The sequence below is a fragment of the Panthera tigris genome, chromosome A1 (assembly GCF_018350195.1).
Source record: "Panthera tigris isolate Pti1 chromosome A1, P.tigris_Pti1_mat1.1, whole genome shotgun sequence".
In the NCBI taxonomy this organism is placed as follows: domain Eukaryota; kingdom Metazoa; phylum Chordata; class Mammalia; order Carnivora; family Felidae; genus Panthera; species Panthera tigris.
Window position 1 is genome coordinate 190886025 of NC_056660.1, and position 25945 is coordinate 190911969.

Consider the following 25945-nt stretch of genomic DNA (forward strand, 5'->3'; position numbering starts at 1 on the left):
GCACAGTGCTCAGCATAAAGTAAGTACTCAGTAAATGCTAACAGCTGCATTTATGATATGCCTAGCCAAGCTGGCATTATTATTATTATCCTTATTACTGACCTTTTATTGGCCTCTCTTCTGTCATTAGAATGTATTCCTTCGAGTTAAGCTAGCAGTCCTATGTGAAATATGAATATGCCCCTAGAAAAGTAAGTTATGTCAACATATCAGCTCAATATGTCAAATATCATTGTCAGTAATGACTGGGGGAAGTGAAGTCAGGGGATGGGAAAGGCCCCAAGAGGTCATGAGATGGCTGAAGGTGTGGGAGAGAGCTCATGAGCGTGGCCTAGGAAAAATAAAGTTGGTCAGGAAGGGTCTTGAAGAGTAGGATTCTGGAGGCATAGGGAAAGGGATGGGGCCAGGTGATGACTTGAGAGAATTATCTTCCAGGAGGTAGAAGACATATTCAAGTCAGCAGCACAGAATACGGTTAAGAGCCAGAAAGCTAGAGCCAGATTGCCTAGGTTTAAATCTTGTCTTTGCTATTTAATAAGACTGTGACTCTAGGACAAGTCATGTTACCTCTCTGTGCCTCGATGTTTTTGGTCTATAAAATGAGGATAATAATAGAACCAACCTCATAGGGTGCTCGTGAAAAGTCAACGAGAGTATACAGATACAGATATAGATTTATCTTAGTGCCTGGCACACAGTAGGAGCTATAGAGTATTTGCTCGAATTAACTGTACTAGTAGCAATAGGAACAGAACATTCCAACCCCAGGCAGCTCCATCAAAAGTCCTTGCCAATAATTTCAAGACACCCCAGGTGAGGGTATGAAGATGTCTCAGCACACCCCAATCTCACTGCACATAACAGGTCAGTAAACCCAGCCTCTGCACCCAAACGACCAGGCTCTGAAAAAATTAAAATCAGTCATCCTGAAGCAGTCTTCTCCTAATTACTCCCTAAGATCCTTTTGACAATTATGGCCTGAGACTTTGGCAGGCAAAGAATCTTGTTTGTCAAGCGCAGATCTGGGGCACTGTTCACCCAGAGCCCTCCTGGCTGCACTAGGCTCCTGCTGCTTCTTCCCACGCCCAGGGCTGCTCTTTGCCACATGGGCAACCAGTGTGACCTCCAACATTATCACCATATGAAAACATACAGCACATCATGTTAAGAACATTTATGGGTTCCTGATGACCTATATGACAAAGCTTAAACTCTAGAAGAATCCCTTAAGGGCAACCCTTCCTGGCATATTGCAGGTTTGGTGAATGAATAAATAAATCATCCAGTCTCCAAATTTGATTCCAATGAAGGCAAGTGATGTATCTAAATTTTAAATGGGAATAAAACATAACATTTGATGAAACAAAGTATGATTTTATTTTAATTGGAAACTTTTTGAAAAGACTGAAGGGTTTGGACCTCAATGTGGAAATCTCAGGCATCCTATATATAAAAAGGGAGATATTTTGGAATGGGGTATGAAAAAAAAAGGGAGTCTTATGACTGCCTTTCTAACCATGCTGCATAGACAACATTGTGCCTACTTGTAAGATCAGCTCCAACTGGGAGAATGTAAAGTTGTCCTTACCCCCCCAATTTGTCAATCCCATCACATCCCGATCCAGTCACTTGGTGACCTCTGCTGGCATCCTCTGGGTAATACACAATATGTGCAGGTGGTTCCAGAGCCCTTCCTGGAAGAATACTTTTACCCCAGTTATGTGTCTTTGGGTACCCATTGTCCAGATCCTGCTTTTTCTGACTACCATTCTCTAATGAAAGGAAGAATGGGTCCTTGGAGAAATAGCTCAGTCTAAGGTTGGGCAGGAGAAACACAAGATGACCCTGGAAATTCTTGTAATGCCTGAAAGTAAAGATCTGTTCAAGAACCAGACGGTTGGGGGCATGTCAAAGGGACACAGGCTTCAACCTGAAAGAACTCTTAACAGCCAAGGCTGGAGTAATTGGAAGCAAAAATAAGTAGTATTGGATTATAACCCAAAGTATAAAATAAATATATATGAGCTCATACTGAATTTTACTGATGTAAATAAATGATTGAATGAATGAATGAATGAATGAATAAGTGAGAAGGAAAAAAATTTGTTCTAGGAGGTGGAGATTAATCCCCCACCATCTCTGAATGTGGGCTGGACTTTGTGATTTGCCTCCAAAGAAAAGAATATGGAAAGGGAGACAACAGTAACCACTGTTGAGAAACCTGGTAGATAACCAAGTGATCAAAATTAACACCACCAGCTGGAAGTTAATATCATGCAACCCCCGTTGTGATATGATGAGAGGAACACTTAATTTCTGTGGCATTCTTCCCAAAAAAAGAAAAACATCCACAACCCCAGTCTCATCATAAGGACGACTTCAGACAAGCACACCCTGAGTTCCATTTTGCAAAGTGTAAAACTGACCACTACTCCTCAAAACTGCCAAAGTCAAGTAAAATATAAAGAGACCAAGAAGCTGTCACAGACCAGAGGAGACTGGCGAGACACGATGACTGAATGCAGTGTGGTGCCCTGGCTTCTATCCTAGAAAAAAGAGTACCACTGGACAAATTGGGTGAAACCCGAATCAAATCTTGACTTTAGTTAACGGTATACAACAATGCTGATTTCTTCATTTTGACAAATGTACCTTGGTAACGTGAGATGCTAACATGAGGGGAAACGAGGTGGGGCGGATACGATAATTTGCTGCACGACCTTTACAATTTTTCTGTAAATCTGAAATTATTCCAAAATACAAAATTTATTTTAAAGAAGTCATTCAGGAGGTTCACACCAAGAGAGTTGAGCCCCAGGAGTATGGAGAGATTTCTGAATGGGCTACCAGGTAACTAACTCATCAGGAACTTGGGTATGTGTGTGTGTGTGGGGGGGGGGGGCGGGTGAGGACCTGGATGGTAGACCAGCAATGGTACAAAAGGATAGTTAAGAATTCACTCCAATGAGGGGGTGCCTGGGTGGCTCAGTTGGTTGAGTATCTGACTCTTGATTTCGGCTTAGGTCATGATCTTGTTGTTCATGAGTTTGAGCCCCACATCAGGCTCTGCACTGACAGTGCAGAGCCTGCTTGGGATTCTCTTTCCCTCTCTCTTTCTGTCTGTCTGTCTCTCTCTCTCTGTCTTTCTCTGTCAAAATAAATAAATAAACTAAAAAAAAAAATTAAATGAATTCACCCCATTGGAAGAGTGAAGCAAACTAGGAAGTTCCATGCTATTAGATGGGCTCACCCCAAAATCCCTCCTACTAGGGAAAAAAAAAGTATGGGGGCTCCTGGGTGGCTCAGTTGGTTGGGCATCTGACTTTGGCTCAGGTCATGATCTTGTGGTCTGTGAGTGCAAGCGCCACATCAGGCTTTGTGCTGATGTTCACAGCCTGGAGCCTGCTTTGGATTCTGCGTCTCCCTCTCTCTCTGCCCCTCCCCTGTTCATGCTCTGTCTCTCTGTCAAAAATAAATAAATATTTTCAAAAGAAAAAGAAAAAGAAAAACATACTCATCAGTACGCTTCTGTGCAGAGTGACAAGGAGATATACACACAGATAACTTATAGTCTTGGCCCAAACCATAGGGCCACCAGATAAATTATAGGACACCCAGCAGTATATGAATTCTGGATGAACAGTGACATGGAACGTGCAGTATTTGGGACATACAATACTTGGGACATTTAATTTGGGGCCATACTTACACCAAAATTTGTTGTTTACCTAAAATTCAAGTTAAACTTGGCCACTGATATTTTTATTTGTGAAATCTGGAAACTCTACATAAATGTCATCTCGTCACTGAAGCCTCCCATGATCTTTCTCTTTAAAATTACAACCTACTCTTCCTACAAGCTCTGTTCTCCTTTTCCTCCTTGACACACAACCTAACATGTTATATATTGTATCTGCTTATCATAGTCACCATTTATCTTCTGTCTCTCTGTGCTGAATGGGAGCTTCCTGAGGGAAGGGATCACTCGTTGATCCTTAGTTCTGTAGGCTGGCACATAGGAGGTGCTCAATAATTATTTGTTGAATAAATAAATATCTTAAAGAAGTAAGATTTTATTGAGCGTCTACATTATAGCAGGCATTGTGGTAGGTGCTTGGGAGATTTGAGAAAATGATCTTCAGATTATTGATTTGGTGTGCCCCAAATGGCATTTTGCAGACGTATGGGACAGAATGCAAGCGATTGTTCTCCACTGCTCTGTGGGCTCCTGTCCTGCATCAAAAAGCCACCTGGCCTCGCTTGCCTCTTATCACGTTCAAAGCACACATTTGTTAAATTGTTTCAAGATGTCTCCAAGGTACAATTTTGTTTTATAGTCACTGTCAACCCAAACCATTTAATGTTAATTTCTTACAACCTACTCCACCGTCAGCTTTCCTCATCGTTGATATTTATTTCCCAGCTAAATGTGCATTTATTTGTTGACATTTTTATTAAATTAGACTGTAATAAATCTGTCTGTGCTCATATCTATTTTCCCTTTGTGCTCAAGAATTCAAAGTAAGTTGATGTGTTTATTAACTGCCTGACCAATTGCCCACAGCAACTGATGAAGGGTAAGTGCTGTGATATTAAATCATGGGGAGGCAGGGCCCGAAAAGCCTCTTCGTGGTGTTTTGGCTCATCTTGAAGTCGAGGATTGGTTCTGACGCCTGTACCACTTGGATAGGCACCTCTGAGAGATACGCAAAGAAGACATATCGTTCTTCATGCCATTAATCTCTGAGAACTTGGAAAGGGGGATGGGGTGTCAGGGAAAGCTTGATGGGTGAGTAGGGAGCCTGGGAAATGATCTCAATCTCCTGGTGCATCGTCAGCAAGTGTAATCGAATGATTAAGAGCTCAGGCTTGGGAGTCAGACAGATAGAGCCTGCCAGCCTGCCAGCTTGCTATCTGTCTAACACTGGGCAAGTTACTTAACCTCTCCAAGCCTGAAATATCTCAAGTATAAAATGGGGGTAATTATAATATCAACTGCATAAGGTAATTATAAAGATCTAATGAGATAATGCACATATGTGCTTAACACTACTGCTAACGTTGTAACCGCTCTAGAAATAATGCATGACTACCATTAGAATTTCCCCAGATTCCAGTCCCCTCTTCTGCTTGGTTTTGTCTGGCTTCTGCTGCTGTTCTGTATTACTATTTGCCTGTCCTTAGTTCTCTTGTGGAAGCCACGATTCAGAACTGTGACCCATCCAAGTCAAAGCGGAGTGCCTTTTTTTTTAATTCAGGTCAAGAAATTCCCAGTGCACCTAACAGAACATGGGGGAGCTCCAGCAGCACAAAGGATTAGAGCAGCTGCGAACTTTGAGGCCAGAGGACCTCTTTCAGAGACCCCAGCGATTCTGCCAGAATTGCAATAGCTTGGGCAAGCTGGTTTAATTTCCCAGAAACTCAGTGCGCTAATCCAAAAAATGGGGACAATATCTTATCACCCTGCTACCTCCTGTGTAACTGTGTAATACACTGAGAAGTGTTGGACAGATGTTCATGAAAAGCTTTTTAACCAATCTAGGTTTTACAGAAAATGAAGGGAGAGAAACTTCTGTAGAATCTAAATTTGGGGAAGAAGTGAAGAGAGGAACAATTATTATGTTTTGTAGCTACTGGGATGATCTTGGCTAGCTCTAGTTCTTGGAGGCAGCAGAATGAAATGATAGTTTCCTCTGGGGAGCTCACAGATTCCCTTCACATTATTAGGGACATCTTCAAACCTGACCTAAAATGAAAATCAGTTTGCTATCAGGACCTTCCAGGAGTTTCGCTCCACTATAATTTTCTCCTAACTAAACAATATAATGCACAATCAAAGTTATATAGAATTAATGCAACTAAAACACCATGTTACTGCTCTATCAAATGGGCCATATTAATCTGCCTAGCCCCAACAATGAGGATACGACTGATGTCATAAAAGACTAGCTTCCGTAGCTGGAACTAAGGTTTGAGTCACTGCCTCACAAACTGCCTGCTTAAAAACACATGTGCCAGCAGCATTAGGTCCTAAAATCTAAAGTGCATATAAGATTTCCATAAAGCAAGTATGAATGGAAAGGAAGCTTCAGAATGAAAAGCTTTGAGAAACGGTGTAATATCAGGGGAAAAAAAAAACAACAATGGATTCTGAGTCAGAGGTCTTACTTCCTGGGACCTCACACAAACCCAGAGCCTTGGTTTTCCCACCACAAAACGGACACTATCCCTTCCTGGGACATGTGCCAGATGGGAAAATATTTCAGAAAATCCAAATCATCACACAAATGTAAGGAACTGCTGGAAACAAATGAAATAAATGAAAGAGTCAAGATCTTGGGTGAGATCTCCAAACCTCCATCCTGTTATCCAGGGGTGCTCTTGCATGGTGCAAACAGCCTGGAATAAGGAGCAGAAAACCAGGGATGAGGCCAATGTCCACCAAGTAATGGGAGTGGGGGCAGGGTTCCTCCTATGGAAAATGGAAACAACTCTCGTAGACTTCGTGAGATATGGGAGATAACATACATTAAAAATATTTTGCAAAGCCCTCTACGACATAAGAAAACATTTTGAGCAATATCGTAAATATTACTCTTGAAAGAACCCCCCCAAAAAACTACTTCACCTTTTTTCTTCTCTTTCTTTGTTCTTTCATTTTTCTTTTTCTTTTCTCGTTTCATTTACTTCCTTTCTTTCCTTTAGTTTAACTTTGCTTGCAATCCATTGTAATTTGTGCATAAAGCCAACTATCCAATGAACACATGAAGTAAATAGGTCTTGCACTGATAACAGATCGCTTTGAATTCATTTGTCTCTTGAATAAAAGCCAGACGCCTTGGCACAACTCGCTAGCCTTACACAAGGCTCTGCCTCTTCCTAGTCTCACCTCCCAACTCCCTCCCCTTGTTTCTGGCAACCTACTTATCTCAGTCCTTTAGGGCTGCTAGATACCACAAACGACATGGCTTATAAATAACAAACATTTATGTCTCATAGTTCTGGAGGCCGCGAAGTCCAAGATCACCGTGCAGCAGATTCTGTGTCTGGTGAGAATCCTCTTCCTCATGAAGGGCCAGGGGAGGGATGGCTGGGTAGCTCAGGAGGTTAAGTGACTGACTCTTGGTTTTGGCTCAGATCACGATCTCACAGTTTGTGGGTTTGAGCCCCACATCAGGATCGGCATTGGGGGAGCAGGGCCTGCTTGGGATTCGTTCTCTTTCCTTCTCTCTCTGCCCCTCCCCTGCTCATGTACTCTCTCTCTTTCAAAATAAATACATAAATAAAATTATTAAAAAAAAAAAGAAGAAGAAGGGGCAAAGGAGATCTCCACGGTGTCTATTATAAGGGCACTAACCCCTCTCATGAGAGCTGTGCCCTCATGATTTCATAACCTTCTCCAAAGCCCCACAGCCTAATGCCATCACTTTGAGGGTTAGGAGTCAACATATGAATTTAGAGAGAGAGACATAAACATTCTGACCACTGCACTGCCTTCCCAACACACACCACGTGTTCTTGCCTCAGGACCTTTGCACACATTTCCTGGACTTTTAACACTCTTCCCCAGATGTTCACTAGGCTGCATCCTTCCCATCATGCAGCCCCAGCTTGGTTCCCACGTCTTTGGAGGCCTCCTAGAGCACTCTCAGCTGACAGTTGTGCCCAAACTCCAGTCTCTGTGTGACATCTCTCACCTCAGGGTCCTCTTGCCACTTTCTGTGATCCACATCAGTGGTGCTCAGCCTGGGTCAATATCGCCACCTGAGGCAGTGTTTGAACATGTGTGGGGAGAGTTTTGATTGACCTACTAATAGAAGACCACCACTGGCATTTAGTGGATGGAGCTAAAGAATGCTAACTGTCCAGCAAAGCCTGAATGATTCTGAACCACAAATACCACCCAAAGTGCCAGTGGCGCCCCTGTTGGGAAACACCAACGTGCTATCTTACCTGTTGCTCTCAGTTGAAATGTAAGCTCCTGTATCAGTCTGCTATTGCTCTGTAACAGAGGACCACAACCTTGATGGCTTAACACAACACAAATGTATGTATTCTTTTACAGTTCTGGAAGTCAGAAGTCTAAAATCGAGCTGTCCCGAGGGCTGCATTCCTTCTGTAGACTTCAAGGAAGAATTCATTTTCTTGCCTTCTTCTAGAAGTCACCTGCATTCCTTGACTCACGGCCACGTCCTCAGATCATTTCCCTCTCTTGCTTTCATTGTCCTGTCTCCCACAAATGGTTCTTATCTCCTGCCTCCCTCTGCAAAGGACCCTTGTGACTACATTAAGCCCAGTGGATAATAAGGATGCTCTCTTTGGGCGAGGATCCTTAACTTAATCACATCTGCAAAATCCCCTTCGCTCTATATGGTAACATTTGAACATTCCAAGAATTAGGACACATCCCCGGAGGCCCATTATGCATCTTACCACATTTCCCAATGAGCAGACCTTATCTGTGTTGTTCAGTGTTCCTGGCCCAGAACCTAACACAGACCCTGGCACATAGTATGGACATACTCAGAAAATAATTGCTGTGGGATGAATGAATGTCAAGTCTGCTGTTCACTGCAGCCCCGTCAACATGCCTGTGGGTGGGGTCTTGTGTGAATACTGCCATATGAAATAGAGCTGCAGTTTAGAACAGTTTTGTTGGCCCTCATGGAATATGGATTTATTCATGCTGAAAACTCCTTTACAAGCTGAGTCCTTACTCAGAATCAGTATTGTGACTTTGTCAGCATCTGCCCCAACCCTGAACTTTCAGAGTAAATCTTCCCATGAGACATCTTCAGTCATAAATCTTTCCACTGGTGGTTTTCACAAGGAATTGGGTGTAAATGAGGAAAGGGAGTTAATCCTAAAAGCTCACTGTTACCAGCTAACTGATGCCTTATTTTAAAACAATGTAACGAATATCAGTGTTTGAGGCCGTTGGTGTTATATAGGCTTCCCCTTGGAGATTGGATCTGGAGGAATATATAATATGATGCAGATTACTCAGAAAGGCTAGCATGGAACCCAAACTGAAAACCAAAACATTTGCAAGTTTTGCCCTTTGGAAAATGTTTTCTCGGCTCAAACAAAGATCGGTATGACATGCCATAAATTTCCTCAGGCCAGGCTGACACACACAATTTACAAACCCACACTTTTACATTTATAGGGCCTTGATGCTTGCCTCCTATGCCCTTTGTGTTCAAGCATTGCTCCACCATACAGATGAGAATCAGAAGCTCAGAGACTGAGAAGAACAAGACGAAGGAGGCAGTGCCAGTATTGGAAGTTAGGTCCCCTGGCTTTCCAGCCAAGAATCTTCCTGTTCACTGCACCCCCCCCCCCCCATGCTCTTCCCAGGACAGGATTCTCTGAGCCCACCAGAAAGCCAGAGGTGGACTCTTCGCTAACGGGGAGGTTGCTCAACTGGAGACCTCAACTGTGGGGACAGTTTCTGTGCTCAAGATTCTTAGACCCAACATAGAAAGGGGTCCCAGGCCCTTCCTCTATCAGTGTAACCTGTGTGGGCCAGGGGTGCCTTCGCGGTTAGTATAAAGAATTTGGAAGTGGGAGGAAGAGAGCAACGTGGAGAGGGACAGGAGACCCGAAGTGAATCACTGTCTTTATCAACTACTACACGTATCAAAGGGAAATGCCCGTGTATAGAGCAGATTACATTTGCTGCAAACTTCAGGCAGGGCTTCTGACAAGCCGAGGAAGGAATTACTCTCTCTCTCTCTCTCTCTCTCTCTCTCTTTTTTTTTATGGAAATTCAATCTAGTTTGATGCCGGGAAACATGGATCCATCTGAAATGGTAAGTGACAGGCACAGCAATGTGTCGGGTATCTGCTCAGGCAGGCAGTGGAGCTGCACCCCCGCCTACTTCCACGCGTGTACTGGACAGCCAGCTCTCTTGCTGTCACCATGGAAGCAGTGGGAAATCGTTAAAGCTTTCACAGACACTTCAGGGTAGGAGCTAGGAAATAGCCTCTTCAAATTGTGTGTTGTAGACCCTTCACAGTTAATTCAGACCAGCACCCTCAGCTGATGGACTGCCGGCCCCGTGCAGAAAGCCCTGGAGGTGGGAGGATTCTCTCATACTTGCGGCCTCGGAAACACATGCTCTACTCTTTTGCAAGGCAGCTGGAGCCCGGAGGAGAAAGCGTGTGTAAGAATTGGAGTGTCCAGCTTTGTATCTTGACTATAACCTTCCCATGGCTCTCGACCCTGGAAAAGACGTTTCCTCTCTCCAAAGGGCATTTCCTTGTGTCGTGGGCTGTGGTAGCTATTGTTGTTTTGTCTTCCCAGAATGTAGCTTATCTCCTTTGTTTTGGGTACTCTCCCTTTTGTTTTGGGGAAACTCTCTTCTCCACACACTCACCCTTGACTTCAGGGCACACCTGAGACAAGGGCCGGGTCAAGCATGGCGGGCCACCACCAACCCCCCCCCCCCCCCCCCCGCCCGCCCAGCCCAGGCCAGTGAGGAATTCAGGAAATCTGACTCCAGCAGAGCCAGTAAGACTATCTGGGTTCTAAATTTGCTTTGTCACTTGTAAGCTGTGTCAACTTGGATAGCGTCCCTAACACTGCCGGATCTCCACTTTCTCAGCAGAGATGATAACAGCAATTCTCAAGGAATTGTGTAACTTCACGGAAGGGTAAGTACAAAGCCAGGAGCACAAAGCAAGTACCCAATGAAAGTTGGCTATGCTACTTACTATTATGATTTCCTGGTATTATTAAGCGAATACTGAGAGGGAACTCTTCTACCTTCTGCAGCTACAAAATTGGCGACGTGAAGTTGAAGACGCCAGGACCATCCTGCCTGGCAGCATAAAAAAGCCAACCACAAGAGGAGAGAACACAGATAGACAAAGAAAAACAAAACCTCGTGATGGCAAAAGAGACAGAGTCCTGGTAATTCTATAGGAATGACTTGATCCAACCAGACCTGAATCTCAGCCTCTGGAAAGGCCAGTTACATGGGTTGATGAACGCTTCTCGCGTTCTAAAGGCAGTTTGAATTGGTTTTTTTTTTCGACTTTCAAATCGACACAAGGGGATCTGATTAAATAATTTCTATGGGTTTTCCCATTTCTGACATTTATTTGACTGCATCAATTCATGTTACTTATTCATCATACATTTGAGGCTATCTGAAGTGTAAAGGGTCTTTTCCTGACAAAGAAGACAGTATTGAGATATCCCCATTACAACAAAATTGCCCATAGATGCCCAGAATACAGAAAGTTGAGAGAACTGACTTGGATCAGTGAGGGAAAAGTTTAAGAAGGCCAATGTGAAGAAGTACATTTAAGTTGAACCTGAAGCTTGAATAGGATTTAACATAAGGACAAATAGTAAGAATACACCCTTTTTGGTGATTAGGAAATACAAATGAAGATCATAGTAAGATACAAATTTTATACTACTGCAATAGCACCAAAGATTCTATGTATTGTTGAACTTGTTAATTTGTGCCAATGGAGAGGGGGACCAGGGATCGTTCATACATTGCTATGGAGTATGAATTAATGGAGTAACTTTGGATAACCGCCATTATAGCATAAAGTCAACATTCACATACCTACGACTCAGCACAATTCCCCTCCTAGGATATATACCAAAGAGAAAGTTTTGCACAACAGGAAACCCATTTGAGAACGCTCACAGTGGCCCTAACCGTGTAACAACAAAATCTTAGAAGTAGCCCAAATGCCCACTGACAGGAGAATAAATAAATTCATTGTGTCCTAAATACCACAGGTAGGCACAGAAGGCATTTCAGCACAAGAGAGACGTGATCATATTTAGATTGTAAAGGGTCATCTTGGCTTCAGAATAAAGAATGGACTGGGGGATAGGAAGGCAGTAGGAATGGGAGCAGAGAAAGGAGGTAAGAAGTTCTTGTACTTCACCAGATAAGGGAGATCTTGGTACCTAAGAGCACTCATTCAACAGAACATGGCAGCCAAAGTGAGTGCAGTATAGGTATTTACACCCAAATGGGTGAATCTTAACAATATAGGGTTGGGGCACCTGGGTGGCTCAGTTGATTAAGCATCTGACTTCAGCTCAGGTCATAATCTTGTGGTTCATGAGTTTGAGCCCCTCATCGGGCTCTGGGTTGACAGCTCAGAGCCTGGAGCCTGCTTCAGATTCTGTGTCTCCCTCTCTCTCTGCCCCTCACCTGCTCGCACTCTGTCTCTCTCTCAAAAATGAATAAACATTAATATATATATATATATATATATATATATATAGTGTTGAATGAAAAAAGTAAAAAAAAAGAAAAATTACAAATTATATACATCATGATAGCACTTTCAGAAAGAAAATAAACTATAATTTAAAAATGTACATTTTAAGAATACACCAGTATGACAGAAAGAAAGGAAGAAGAAGAAATGGAAGGAAGAGGAGAGAGAGAGAGAGAGAGAGAGAGAGAGAGAGAGAGAGGAAAGATCAACTCAAGATTCTGATGGTTTCCTTTGGATGGAGGGAAAGAGATTAGGACATTGGAGAATCTCATGAGTAAATATAAGTTATTGTAGGTATTCTAATTTCCTAACTAGTACCAATGTAAAGAGTGTTTTGTGAGCTGAGGATTATCATTATTCTAATTCTGTGCACATGAGTTTTGAAGAGAAAAAATGTAAGGAAGAGCATGAGAGACAGAAGAAAAGGCATTTTTGAAAGCCTTTCCCCCCATCTCTCCCCTCCTTCTACCACTGCCCATGGGTGAAAGCTGTGTGTGCATGTATGTGTATGTGTACCCACACTTGTGCATTTTTTGGTAAGGAATGGAGGTAAGTCAGAAGAGTAGTGTGGGGTCAGAGAAGTCACAAGGTACATATCAGGGCATTTTAGGCCATAAGGACTTGAGCTTTTGTCCTAAATACCACAGGTAGGCACAGAAGGCATTTCAGCACAAGAGAGACATAATCATTATTTAGATTGTGAAGGGTCACCTTGGCTTCAGAATAAAGAATGGATTGGGGGACAGGAAGGCAGTTGGAATGGGAGCAGAGAAAGGAGGTAAGAAGTTCTCGCTCTTTACCAGGTAAGGAAGATCTTGGTACCTAAGAGCAGTGATGGAGAAGGGTGGATGAATCTAAGAGAATGTTTGGAAACAGAAACTATATCTTTCTAAATTTTCCATTTTTATCTTCTAAGAGACAAAAAGAACCAAAGGCATTCATCTATAATTTTCTATTCATGATGTCAAATGATCAATTTACACATTCACCATTAGATAGTCGAATAGAGTCGTTCAATGAGGGGCAGCTGCATTTTATCCAGAAGCTCTCACAAAATAAGTGGCCTTTGAAAACCTAGGCTAGCAATGCCCACAGTTGCCACCCACCATGCTCCAGCAGAAATTGGGGGAAAATCCAATCCGTGTATTCATAGAAAGGAAAAAGAATGGCTCCCCCACAACCCTCCCCCCAAGTTTATGACTTAGAAATCTAGGCCATAGGAATTGAAAACAAAAATCCAAAAACAATCAGAAATTTTGACCATCATGTCCCATGTAGGAAGGCAAGCCTCATCATTCCTACTTTCAACCAGAATGCCTGGAACGCCTAACAATTTTAATTTTCTATTCAGGTTTTTGTGACAATTAAATCAGACCTTGATGAATTTGGAGGAAAAAACCCAGCAAAGTGATTATGAGTACTAATTAGGAAGCAAAATAGTGGCTTTGATGAATCTGTGCTTGGTTTGTCCCTTAATTAATTGACTGGCTGCTGTTATACTTGGTGGTTGATTGCTTGAAAGAGTCCACTAAAATCCAGTATAGTCAGGGTCCTTTATTCCGAAGAACCTTCTAAGGATGAAGAGTGAGTGAGAAATGGGGATGTGGAAGGCATTCATTCTCATTCATTTATTCACTCCATTCATTCATTCAATTTATTGTTGAACACAGAGGGATTTTTTTGAGCAAGGTTCTGAGCATATGTCTTCATCCAGGTACAAGGTAGCCTGCATAACTCTGGGGAAATTTGCTTTAGAAGTAATGAACAACTTGTTCACTGTGCTAGATGAAAAGGGGCCCCTGGTAGTCCTCATGGCCTGCTTTAAACACTTACTGTGCCCACATATTTACCCATGACTATGGCATTACCATGTGAAATGCCACAGCTAGGTTGGAACATCCTCCCTGTTTTTGTGTCTATGGGGGTGGCTCTGGCTGTCCATCTAAAACATTACCAGGGTAAGTCTCAGATAGGATGCAGGGTGGTATTTCCCCGGTTCAATCCCTCTAATTTTTTGGTAACCTTAACTCCTTTCCTCCTGCAAGATCTTGTGGCATTGATCTAGAGAGCAGATGGCAGCAGTCAAGCTCAAGTTTTTTTCCCTGCTGCTTAAAAACCACACCCTCCTTCTTGGTACTCGCAAAGCAAGTGTATAGCATGTTGAGACTTCTCAACGAATAATTTTCTAGAGATCATTCTGAAGAAATTGTAAATCTGACTCAAACCAAGAAACTGTTGGAGTCACTCGTGGCAGGGATCCTACAACAAGTCAGCTCACCATGAGAGCTCCAGCGTCCAAATTCTATTTTGACACTTGCATCCCGTGCCCAAATATGACACCCACCCTTGACTCTGCAGCAGGCGGTAAGAGCAAAGGAGAGGCTGACTGTCCATAGCCATGCTGTGCCCATTCCTACTGATGCAGAGGAAATTCCTATTTTACTAATTATAATTGTATGTAAGAGCAATGAATATCTACATGGTTAAGTGATGATGCAATTATGAATATTACTTTTATTTTTCCAACAAACCCACACTGGTTGGGGTAAGAGTGGATAGGGGTGCCTGGGTGGCTCAGTGAGTTAAGCGTATGCCTCTTGGTTTCAGCTCAGGTTATGATCTCATGGTTCGTGAGTTCAAGCTGCGCATTGGACTCTGTGCTGACAGCGTGGAGCCTGCTTGGGATTCTGTCTCCCTCTCTCTTTGCTCCTACCCACGTGTACTGTCTCTGTCTCTCAAAATAAATAAATAAAACTAAAAAAAAAAAAAAAGATTGGCTAGAAACCTAGACAATTACAGGACAAAACCTCTGAGTTCTTAGGTTCTATGAATGCAATGTTATGCAAAGTCTACAACTGCTGTGACTTTCAGAACAGAAAAGAATCACCAGCAGCCTATTCGGAGGCAGAGTGCAGGAACCTGCAGGCAACCTCCTTGTCCTGTCTGCAAATGTCCTACACTTGTATCAGAGATCCAATAGCTTCTTCAGCAGGAATGGGCTTGCTAGATGGGACAACACCTGTGTCTGCTAAAGGACACAGTTGTTCCCTATGAGAACATGTGTCCTATGTGATATCGGGGGAGTCACACCTAGGAGGAAAAAGACAATAAATGTTTTTCTGTGTTTTCTTTAAATCGCCTACTTGCTGACATTGCCTCAGCTCGCACAGAAATGGAGCAGGCACTGCTGTGGGAGGTCCTACCCGATCTGCTTCTCCAGGCTCCTGCTTTTCATCAACACCTTGTGCAATGTCACTATGACCCTGACAACCGGGGAGGAAGAGTGGTGAACGTTTGATAATCTGGCTTGCTTTAAAACCATTTCTAGGTGGAAATCTGAGCTGTTGGGGGTTGTCAGATACCCAGCTCTGTCTGAAGAACCCCCCTTACCATTTGACACAACTCCAGTATCATTTTCTCAGACGTCATATTTCCTTCCTTTGAAGATTCACACCTCACTCCTTTGCACAGTCCTATCACACGAGGTTTTACTCTATGTTCCAGCATTTTGCATTCTTGCCTTATTCCTCTCTACTATAATATAAACACCCAGAGGGCAGCATCTATCTTTTATTAATCTAAAGATCCAAATCTGGTTTCAGGCATCCAATGGGAGTTTAATAGAGAGAACACAGACTTTACTCTTAGACCCACATGAATTAGAACTCAAGCTTCCGGATGTACTAGCCGCTCTAGGACCTGGGAGAAGGCGCTTGTCTGCCTGGAGCCTCAGTTTCCTTAGCTGCAAGATGGCGATAATGGCAGCATGTGTTATAGGGCTTTTGGCAGTATTAAATAAAATGATGTACGAAGTATCTAGCAGAGTCTCTAGCATAAGACAAGTGCTCAGTAAGTGGGAGTTATTAAACTTATTGTGAAATGAAGCCCGATCTACTCCCTGTCTCTCTTTGTAACTGGAAGCTCCTTCCAGTTAAAGGTAAGATTTTTTCCCATTTCCATAGTACCTAACATTGAGCTTGGTCCACAGTAAGTGCTCAGTGTCTCTCAAAAGTGTGCATTCCAGATGTCTGACTTGCAAACTTATGTCCTACTGTTGCTTGTACAACTGGAGGATCTTTGATTCCACTGCTAACAGAAATGAGAAAGCTAATTGTCTGGGTAGCAGAGGTTGGCGGGGGGGGGGGGGGTTGGTCTGCAGGCCTCCGGTGTAAGAACTAGAGACTGTTTCCCATCATTCACTAGCATGAGGTTACTGCTTCCATTTTCTATTTTCCGCATCTCCCTCACCCCTTTTTGTTCTTAAAAAACAGAGTAGAAGTGAAATAGGAAGAAAAAAAAAACAAGTATTATATTGAAATGCTAATCTCATTTTATTAAATGAATTGTGGAGGCTGAGATAGTTATCTGTATCCTCAAAGAATAATTTCTTTAAATACCTTGAGCTCAATATTCCCTTCTGGACAACTTTTTATCTTTCTTCTTAAAAAAAAAAGCACTAAATTATGTTAAAGAGCCCCAATTAAGCCTGGCTTTCAGAGCATCCAAGCTTAGGGGGATATACTCGGTGGTGAGGGTGAAGTACAAATGTACCCTGAAATCTCCACTTAAAAACAGTTCTGCCCTGCCTTCTCTGGCTGGCTTACATCCCCTGAAGCAACTCCCTGAAACTGAGCAGTGCTTATTTCAGGAAACAGCAAATAAACACACCGTTTCAGGTCAAGTCCATTACAAAGTTGGTCAGGGCACCTGCAAGCTTCTCTCAGAGGCTTTGGCCCCAAAGCTTCCATATTTATTGGGAGCAAACCTCTATCTAAAAGAGCATCCATTTTCATTCTCCAGGGAGGACAGCCGCTGATCCAAATGACATCCCTTCTAATGAGGTTGGGGTTGAGTTCCTGAAGGTGTTCAAGGCCAGGTCTGTGCCTATGGGTTTGTACTTGAACTTGGGGAAGTCAGATTCAAAGTTATTTTTAATTACAGTTTTTTTTTTAAAGACACTTTAACCTAGAATGAAAGGGTTGGGAGCATGGAAGAAAAGAGGCGCTCCCAGAAGAGAGGGAAACGAGGGAGGGAATTAAACAAAGCAGGTGATCTCACAAGAGCCGGAGGAGGCCAGGACAGATAGGAGGGAAGCTTCCGTGCTCCCAAAGGCACAGAATTTTATCCTAGAATATCAAGGTCTCTAGAAAATGTTGGGAGGGCAGAAGAGGAAAAAGGAGAGGCGGGAAGAACTATTAAGACAACACAAATAATTAACTGTATTCAGAAAGGTTCTAGTCCTTTGGCACCAGAGGAGAGAGTAAGAAGCCAAGCCATTCTCTCTGGATGTGTGTATATCAGAGAGGGCTCTGAGTTGCCAGAAACTAAGTCTGGTTCATTGAAGCAGAAAATTATTCATTAGAAGGAAGTTGGGTGGCTCCTGATCACCAGGAAGGCTGGACAATGGACTCAGCAGCTAACTGGTCAGAAACAGCACCTAAATTCACACAGCAGATCTGTTAACACCCCACTTGCTGTCACAATCAGGCCAGCCACTGGCGAGGGAGTCCAGTGTTAGCAAGAGCTCCCTGAGAACACAACCTTGTTATAACCAGCCCCATTGCCAGCGAGGGGCCTCCAGCCACTAGCTCCCATTCAAAGTCCGGGTGAGCACATGTTCGAGCGTAGCTCATGTGCCTGTGCCCTAGCTGTGCCCTAGCTGACTTTCTGGCATCTTCAGCCTCTCCAGTCAGGGCTGAGCCTGTGTTTAGCAAATTCCTCAAACGGAGAAAGTTCTGGGAGGAGAGCAAAAGTATGACAGAAATTTACTACATGATGGAAACTTCTTGGGGTTTCTAAAAAATTAAGAACAATAGGAGGCCACAGTGCTGAGAAATAGCCACCAGGTGCTAGAACCACCACTGGACATGTCGGTGATAAGCACAGGTTCTGAAGGCAGAGAAACTTAGGTGCATTCCTGGTTTTAGGACCTCTTACCTCTCTGATCCGCTTCAAGCCTCTGTTTCCTCATCTGCAAAAGGGGGCTAGCAACGATTTGGAACATTGATGCCATGGCATCTGCTGTGACATCTGTTGTCTTTGCCTGCCTAGAGCTTCTTCCCAATCCTGTTGTGCCAATAGGGTCCCTCTTTCACTATGGAGAACTTGTGCAGTGGAATCCACTGTAAATCAACGTGCCCTCATTCATGTAAGTGGATACTACAATATGCTTTTACTCACAATACTTCTGGCACCAAATGTGTGGGTTTTCCATATCAAACAATTCTCCAGTTTGGGCAGTAACTAGACAGAGTGAGCACAGACCCTACAGGTTAAAGGCGCAGGCCCACCAAACTGTTCCTGCTTCAGAAACCAATCGCAAGCAGTGAGTTCTCAGGTTACCCACACTTTTGTCTGACTTGACTCCAGACTAGGGGGATCCCATGACCCCTGCCTCAGGTTTGATAATTTGCTGTAAGAGCTCAGGAAACTCAGAGAATACTTTACCTACCATTATCATTTATTATAAAGGAAATTATAAAAGATATAAATGAACAGCCAGATAAGAACATAAGAGGTACATAGAGTGAGGCCTAGAAGGATCCTGAACATGAGAGCTTCTGTGCCCATGAAGTTTGAACCACACCACCTGACTGGGATGTGGATGCATTCACCATTCAGAAGTTCTCTGAACCCCTTTGTCTAGGGTTTTAACGCAAGTTCCATCACATAGGCATAATTGATTAAATCACCGGCTACTCAATCCCTAGCGTTTCTCCTAACCCTGGAGGTCTGAGTTGGGGCTGAAAGATCCAACCTTCTAATCGCATGATTCGTTCCCTCTGGCAACTAGCCCCATCCTGAAGCTATCTGAGGGCTTCTAGCCACCAGTTATCTCATTAACATAAGCCCAGGCATGGTTGAAAGAGACTTATTATGAATAAGAAGACCTTCCTCTCACACCTATCACTCAGGAAATTCCAAGGGGCTCTGTGTCAGGAACCAGGGATGAAGATCAAATATATATATTTTTAATATACTGTAATAGCACAGCGGCAGACTCAGGTCTGACCAATCATTGTACACCATGTCTCTGTTCTCAGCGATTGGCTCAGGGATGAGCATGGGACTCAAATTGGGCCAATCAGAATCCTCCGTGGAACATTTCTCCTGAAGATGCCTCTAGAGGCAATTTCTTTCCCCTGGGCCTGCAACGTTAGTACGTGGTGAGTATGAATCTGCAAGAGTCCATCTTTTCTACCTCAGAGAGAAAGTCGGCCTGAGGTAGAGAAAAAAGACAGAGTCCTAATGACATTGTCTGGGCCCTCCTTCCAGCTGGACACAAACTCAGCTCCATGAGAGTCTTAGTTATGAGAGTCAATACATTTCCTTTTATGTTTACGCTAGCTTGTATTGAATGTCTGCCACTCACAACCAAAAGACTCCTGAAGAATCCGGTTGTTGAAAAGATTACATGAGATAATGCTAGAAGTAATAAGCTCAGTAGGGTGTCCGGTGAATATTTTGTTTCTGACCTTACTTGCCATCGGTGCAGGCATTAAACTTGACTCCATTGAAAACTGGTGTCATTGTCAATTGCATTATTAAGACTGGCTATATCTGCATTACTTGTCTCTCTATAGGATAAATGCATTTCAATTTTGGTAATAATGTCCCCTCACTCCTGAGTGTATTTTACTTTGCCCTCATTCTACCTGAACCCTACACCTTTCACGGCTCAAATGTTGCTATGTACAGAAAGTCCTCCGGAACTCTTCCAGCCTTCCACAGTTTCCCCTCTCTCTATGCAAAGCACAGCACAGCACGCTTCAAGTGACTTCTTATTTGCTTTCCTAGATTCCCTCATCCTGTTAGCTGTGTCATATTTGTCCCATGTTCCAAACTGCATTGTCCTCTCACTGAGAAACAAATCTTGTGCTTTTAAATTTAAATCCCACTGCAAGAAGCAGGGGGTAGCGCTGCTCTTCTCCGAAAACAGAGGGCAACTGATCAGGTGACATTACAAAAAGTTGGGTTTTGTGAGCATGGATGCTCTGAAAATACTTGGTGGCAGACCGGTTTCACAGACTGAACCAACAGATGCTGCATTCAAACCCACAGAGGGCGGGAAACCTGCCCAAGTAACACTTCCAGGAACCAGCAGACTGAAGCTCAAACCCGGTCTTCTTTCATTGGAATATCGCTTCACCAGGACAGTAGATGACTTTAGTGATTTTGAGGGTGCAGCAACTACAGAGTTATTGGTACTTAATATTACCTAAACACGTATCATGGGCTGGTGCCATGCTTTCCCTGCGTTGTCTCTAATCCTGTGAGATACATAGTACTGTTCTCCCCTTTTTTGCAGTTGAGAAAACTGGGTCTTAGAGAGGGTAAGGGATTTGACCCAAGTTTCACAGCTATTAAATATTAGCCCAGGACTGTCTGACTTAACAGACGCTTCTCTTAACTACTGGATCATTGTGTGCTTTCAGTAGCCAAACAGTACATGTCCTCATTGCCTCTGAAAAGTCAACGGAAGCCTAAGACCTCAGTAGCTTTGACACATACCTTAATGCCCCGAGGAAGCCAGGGCCTCCTTGCTGTGCTTCTGCCATTTTCATGTCAGACGATGCGAGTGCCTCTTTACAGCCATGTTTCACATTTTGCTCATTAAAAAAAATTTTTTTTAATGTTTTTATTTATTATTTTTGCATGAGCATGAGCAGGGGAGGGGCAGAGAGAGAGAGGGAGACACAGAATCCGAAGCAGGCTCCAGGCTCTGAGCCGTCAGCACAGAACATGACGCGGGGCTCGAACCCACGGACTGTGAGATCATGACCTGAGCTGAAGTCGGACGCTTAACCGACTGAGCCACCCAGGCGCCCCAGCTCATTTTTTAATGGAATGTTAATGTTATATGCATTCTGCATACCCAGATTTAGACAAGGCACTCAGTTGAGCACACTCAGTTTTTATCTAGATGTGCCGTATCCTGGGTGAAAAATGCACTGCCTACAATGTAATTATGTATTCAGAATAATGTGTATGTCTGCTGGGGGGGCTTATAAATCAAGAGCTCATTGTGCAATATATTGTCCATTTTTTTGGTCATAGACATATTCGAGGAAACTCAAGCTTGTCAACTGGTTGCACATTAATAATGAATTTGAGGTTTGGACAAGAAAGGAGAATAAATCTGAGTTGACATTTGTTGACCAAGAAGACCTCCACAACTTTCTCGTCTGTCTGCTCTACCCAAGACGTGAGCAAAGTCTAAAATTAGTCCGTATCATCACAGTAAGGTAAGGCCTAGTTCTTTGGTTTTCCAGAATAGCCGTTCATTCTCCATTCAACAAACATTTATTGAATATCTGCACTAGGTCCCAGGACTAGGAGGTGAACTGCACAAGGCACCTGCTATCTTAGGAGCTGGAATATAAGTGGAAAGTGACAGACAAGTACACAAATGCACAAACTGAAAGATTATTTCACGCGGTGACACGTGCTTTAAAGAAAATAAAACAGGGTAGTGAGATAGAGAGACACTGGGGTGATGAGGCAGGAAATGTCAATACACAAGTATTTAGGAAAGGCTGCACTGAGGAGAAAAATATATGAACTGAGACCCAGAAGCTGAGAAGTCAGCTACACACAGATGAGAGGGAGAACATTCCAGGGATAGGGGACAGCATATGGAAAGGGGACAGTGTGTGCAGAGGAAAAAGGGCCATGTGACTGGAGAGTACAAAGCACAGGGAGAGAGGAGTATGAATGAGAATTGACAGGTGAGCCAAGGTTTGGTCATGTAGGACCTGGAAGCTCACTATAAGAAGCTTGGATTTTGTTTTAACTCTAGAATGCAGCCATTGGAGGGATTTTAGCCAGAGAGTGATGTGGTCTGATTTATAAGCTTTCTGCCACTCCAGCTAAATTGCATGTACTTACTGCAAATTTAAAGTTCTGGAAGAAAAATTAGCTCTAAGCGAGAGCTGCCTGGGTACAAACTGTATTACGCTCTATAGATTTTTTTTTTTTCCTGGGAGAGTGGGAAAATTCTTTCCCAATAGCCACATCGTTACAAGGCAAGTGCTTTTGGGAAGAGATTTGCAGTATCCAAATTGCCAACAGTCTCCTGGAAAATTTACCTTAGATGTTATGGTTAGAAGGGGGTTTTCTGAATGACTTACTGAGCTTCACTGAAAAGCATGAGGCAGGAAAGGCCTTTCTTTGTAAATGGCGATAAAGATTTTGTCCTCAACCACCCCAGGAGCACATCTATTAAGGGCTATGAATTGTGCTTCCTAGTAATTGTGTTACTGGTCACAACGAATAAGCCATCCACATCCACCCACCCAACTGAGAAACCAGTTCTGTATCTTCCTAGTTGTGTAATATTAGGCAAGTTTTTTTAACACTGATGAGCCTTCGTCTTCCAATCTGGTCTATTAATCTGAATTAATGATGGTACCTTCCTTCCTGGGTTATAATACGAAGTAAATGAGTCATGCGTTCAACCAGGACAAGGAAAAAGTACTTGCCATTAGGGGGTCCACATTGGAAAGGTGGAGAAGTATCAACCATGGCACAAAATATTCGGCAGGAGAAGGCAAACTGAACCCTAAGGGCGACTCTGCCTTTTAAGAGAACGACACTCAACCCAAGAGTGGATTATCTATGGCCGATGGGCTGAATCCAACCCACTACCTAACAGCATGGCCTGTGAGCTAAGAATGGTTTTTATCCTTTTCCATGGTTGAATAAAATAAAGAATTCGATGGCATATGAAAATGCAATTGAAATGTCAGTGTGTATACATAGTTTTATTGGAACACAGCCATGTTCACGTGTTTACAGCATCCCCCGGCTGTTTGCATACAAAACCAGCAGAATGGAGTAGTTGCAGGAGAGACGCCCTGCAAAGCTGAAAATAGTTACTGCCTGGCCCTTTTCAGAAGAGGTTTGTTGACTCCTGCTGTAACCAGCTGAACTGGCTACACTAGAACGAACTAAACCCACATTCTGTTAATATTCTCATTTACATTCAGGTGTCTTTTGACAAGACTTCAAACTCCCAGCTGGTGGTTAATTCCCACCCTCCCTCCCCCTAGGATATCCGGCCTGTAGTTAGTTAGTGTGGACTTACCCTGGGTGGACTGTAATAGGTGTGTTAGGACTCCGTGGCCATCCCACCTGTCACCCTGAGGTAAACTGAACAAACAGAATGCGATGCATTTTCCTACTCAGTTTTTAGTGGAGAAATTCTTTATGAAAAAGCCAGCCAGAATCGTCAACAAATATCACAAATAACTGCTATAAGACATGATTTTAAGAAACACAACCAGAAGCACTTGGAGATAACTTCTCACAAGGCATTAGGGTTTTCCAAACCTCAAAATATAATATAATAATTATATTATATTAATTAGGGTAGTTAATATAATTTTGACGATATCTTCACACTTGAGAAGATTTCCATCTCCAGACACAGAAAGCTTATATGTAAAGATATTAAAAACCCTACAGGATTTCTGGACCATTCTCTATCAAAAAGCCTTGGCAGGCATTCCCCTTTTAGCCTTTGATCTCCCTGTCAAAAGATGTCTGTCAGGGAGCAAATTATCAGGCAAATGCCCTTCCAAGTTCCTTGCTCTTGATCTGTCTTGCCTTCTCAGAGAGTCAGGATAGATCTGTGCTTTAAAGAGAGAAAAGTTATGTGAAAATGTTGTGCTTCTGGTACGTTTGAAACCTGATGAGTCTTTTCATAATCAGAAGAACTCATTGTCTCTATCAGCCTTTCCTGTCCATATTTTTCTTGTGAATAAGCCCTCATTGTCTCCTAATCCTTTAGCATACAAAAAAGTACCTCTCCCACCATTTGCCAAAAGTTATACTGCCTACTTCATTTGTATGGTTTCTTTTAACCCTTATTCAACATTGGGTTGTATTTTGTCTTCATTTGACAAGTATACAAACTGACACTTGGAGAAAATAAGTAATTTGCCTTGGGTCATGTAACTTGTAAGTGACATACCTGGGATTTGAACCCAGAGATTCTAACCCCCAAAACTGCCCTTAGAGACTACAATCCACTATAGTTTTCTTTGCTTCGCCTAAGTTTTACCTTGATCATTCAAGATCCCCTTCCCAGAATTAGCCAAAGGTAAATAATTTACCTTTATTACCTTTATTCATACGTAATAAAGAGACTTGGTGTTCCTACAAAGAATTAAAAAATAAAATTTTTTTCCAGGAGGCTTACTGTGTTTGGAAAATGGATCACAAACTCTGTGAACCAATAACATATGTTTTATCTAGGATGAGACTGATAGATTTGGGACACTGCTATGGTGTTCTTACTCCTTAAGGATTTAGCAACCAATGAAAACATTCCGCATCTGTGTTACTGGAACACAATGCGATGAGAAGATGTGAATTATGTGACATGTTCATTCCTTACGGTTTATGCAAATCTACTACAGGAATCTTTACTTCAGAGTCCAACCATTTACCCAACCTGTTTATAATCTGATAAGGAATAGGGAAGTAATACCATGGGGCACCTGGGTGGCTCAGTGGGTTAAGCGTCTGGATCTTGATTTCAGTTCAGGTCATCATCTCACGGTTCGTGAGTTTGAACCCTGCATCAGGCTCTGCACTGACAGCCTGGAGCCTGCTTGGGATATTCTCTCTCTCTCTCTCTCTCTCTCTCTCTCTCTCTCTCTCCCCCCTCCCCCGCTCGCATTATCTCAAAATAAATAAATAAACTTAAAAAAATTTTTTTAAAAGAAGTAATAGTATTATTGAAAGTTCATTCTACTGTGCTTATGGTATTTTAATGGCATTTTTATTTTTAAGTACTTTTATTGAGGGATAATTTGCATATAGCAGAATGCAACTATTTTAAGCGTACCTTTTGGTGCATTTTGACACGTGTATTTACCTTTGTAAACATCATCTCAATCAATATAGGAAACTTTTTTATTATTCCACAAAGTTTCCTTACGGTCTTCTGCATTCGATCCCATTGTGAACCTCACCCCAGGTCACCCCTGGTATCAGTTTTGACTGTTGTAGAATTTCATATCAACGGACTCACGCAGTATGTACTCTTTATTTTTTAGATTTTATCACTTGGCACAGTGTCTTTGAGATTATTTTATGTGGTTGTGGGCACTGGTAATTTATTCCCTTTAGTACTAAGTGGTGTTCTACGTTATGGGTATGCTACAATTTATTTATCCACTCATCTGCAGTGTCCACATTGGCTGCTTGAAGTTTGGGGCTACTGCAAGGCTGTACATCTGTATACAAATCTCTGGATGGGCAAATATTTAGACTTCTCCTATGAATAACCTGGAGTGCAATATCTGAACGATCTGGTGTGTCAATTTTGTAAGAAACTGCCCCAAAGTTCTTCAAGGTGGCTGGACCATCTATGTTCCCACCAGAAACATGTGAAAGTCCTAATGTCTTAATCATAGCTATCAGGTAGTAGATTTTAACTTCATGCCAATCTAGGCCTTTTTCATCGGAAAAATGACTTTTGAACCGGAAGAAAAATCGTCCCCAGGAGGCCAATTTCCGTGACGCCGTAAAGATAAATAATATCACCTCAACGGTTTTCAACTTAATTTCACTGGTTAATTTCCAAGAAGGAATGCTCACAGGTTTTGAAAGAATAGGATTCGAAATTCAGTCTGTGAAAACTAAATTGACTTGGGTGTTCTGTTGCTTAGAGACA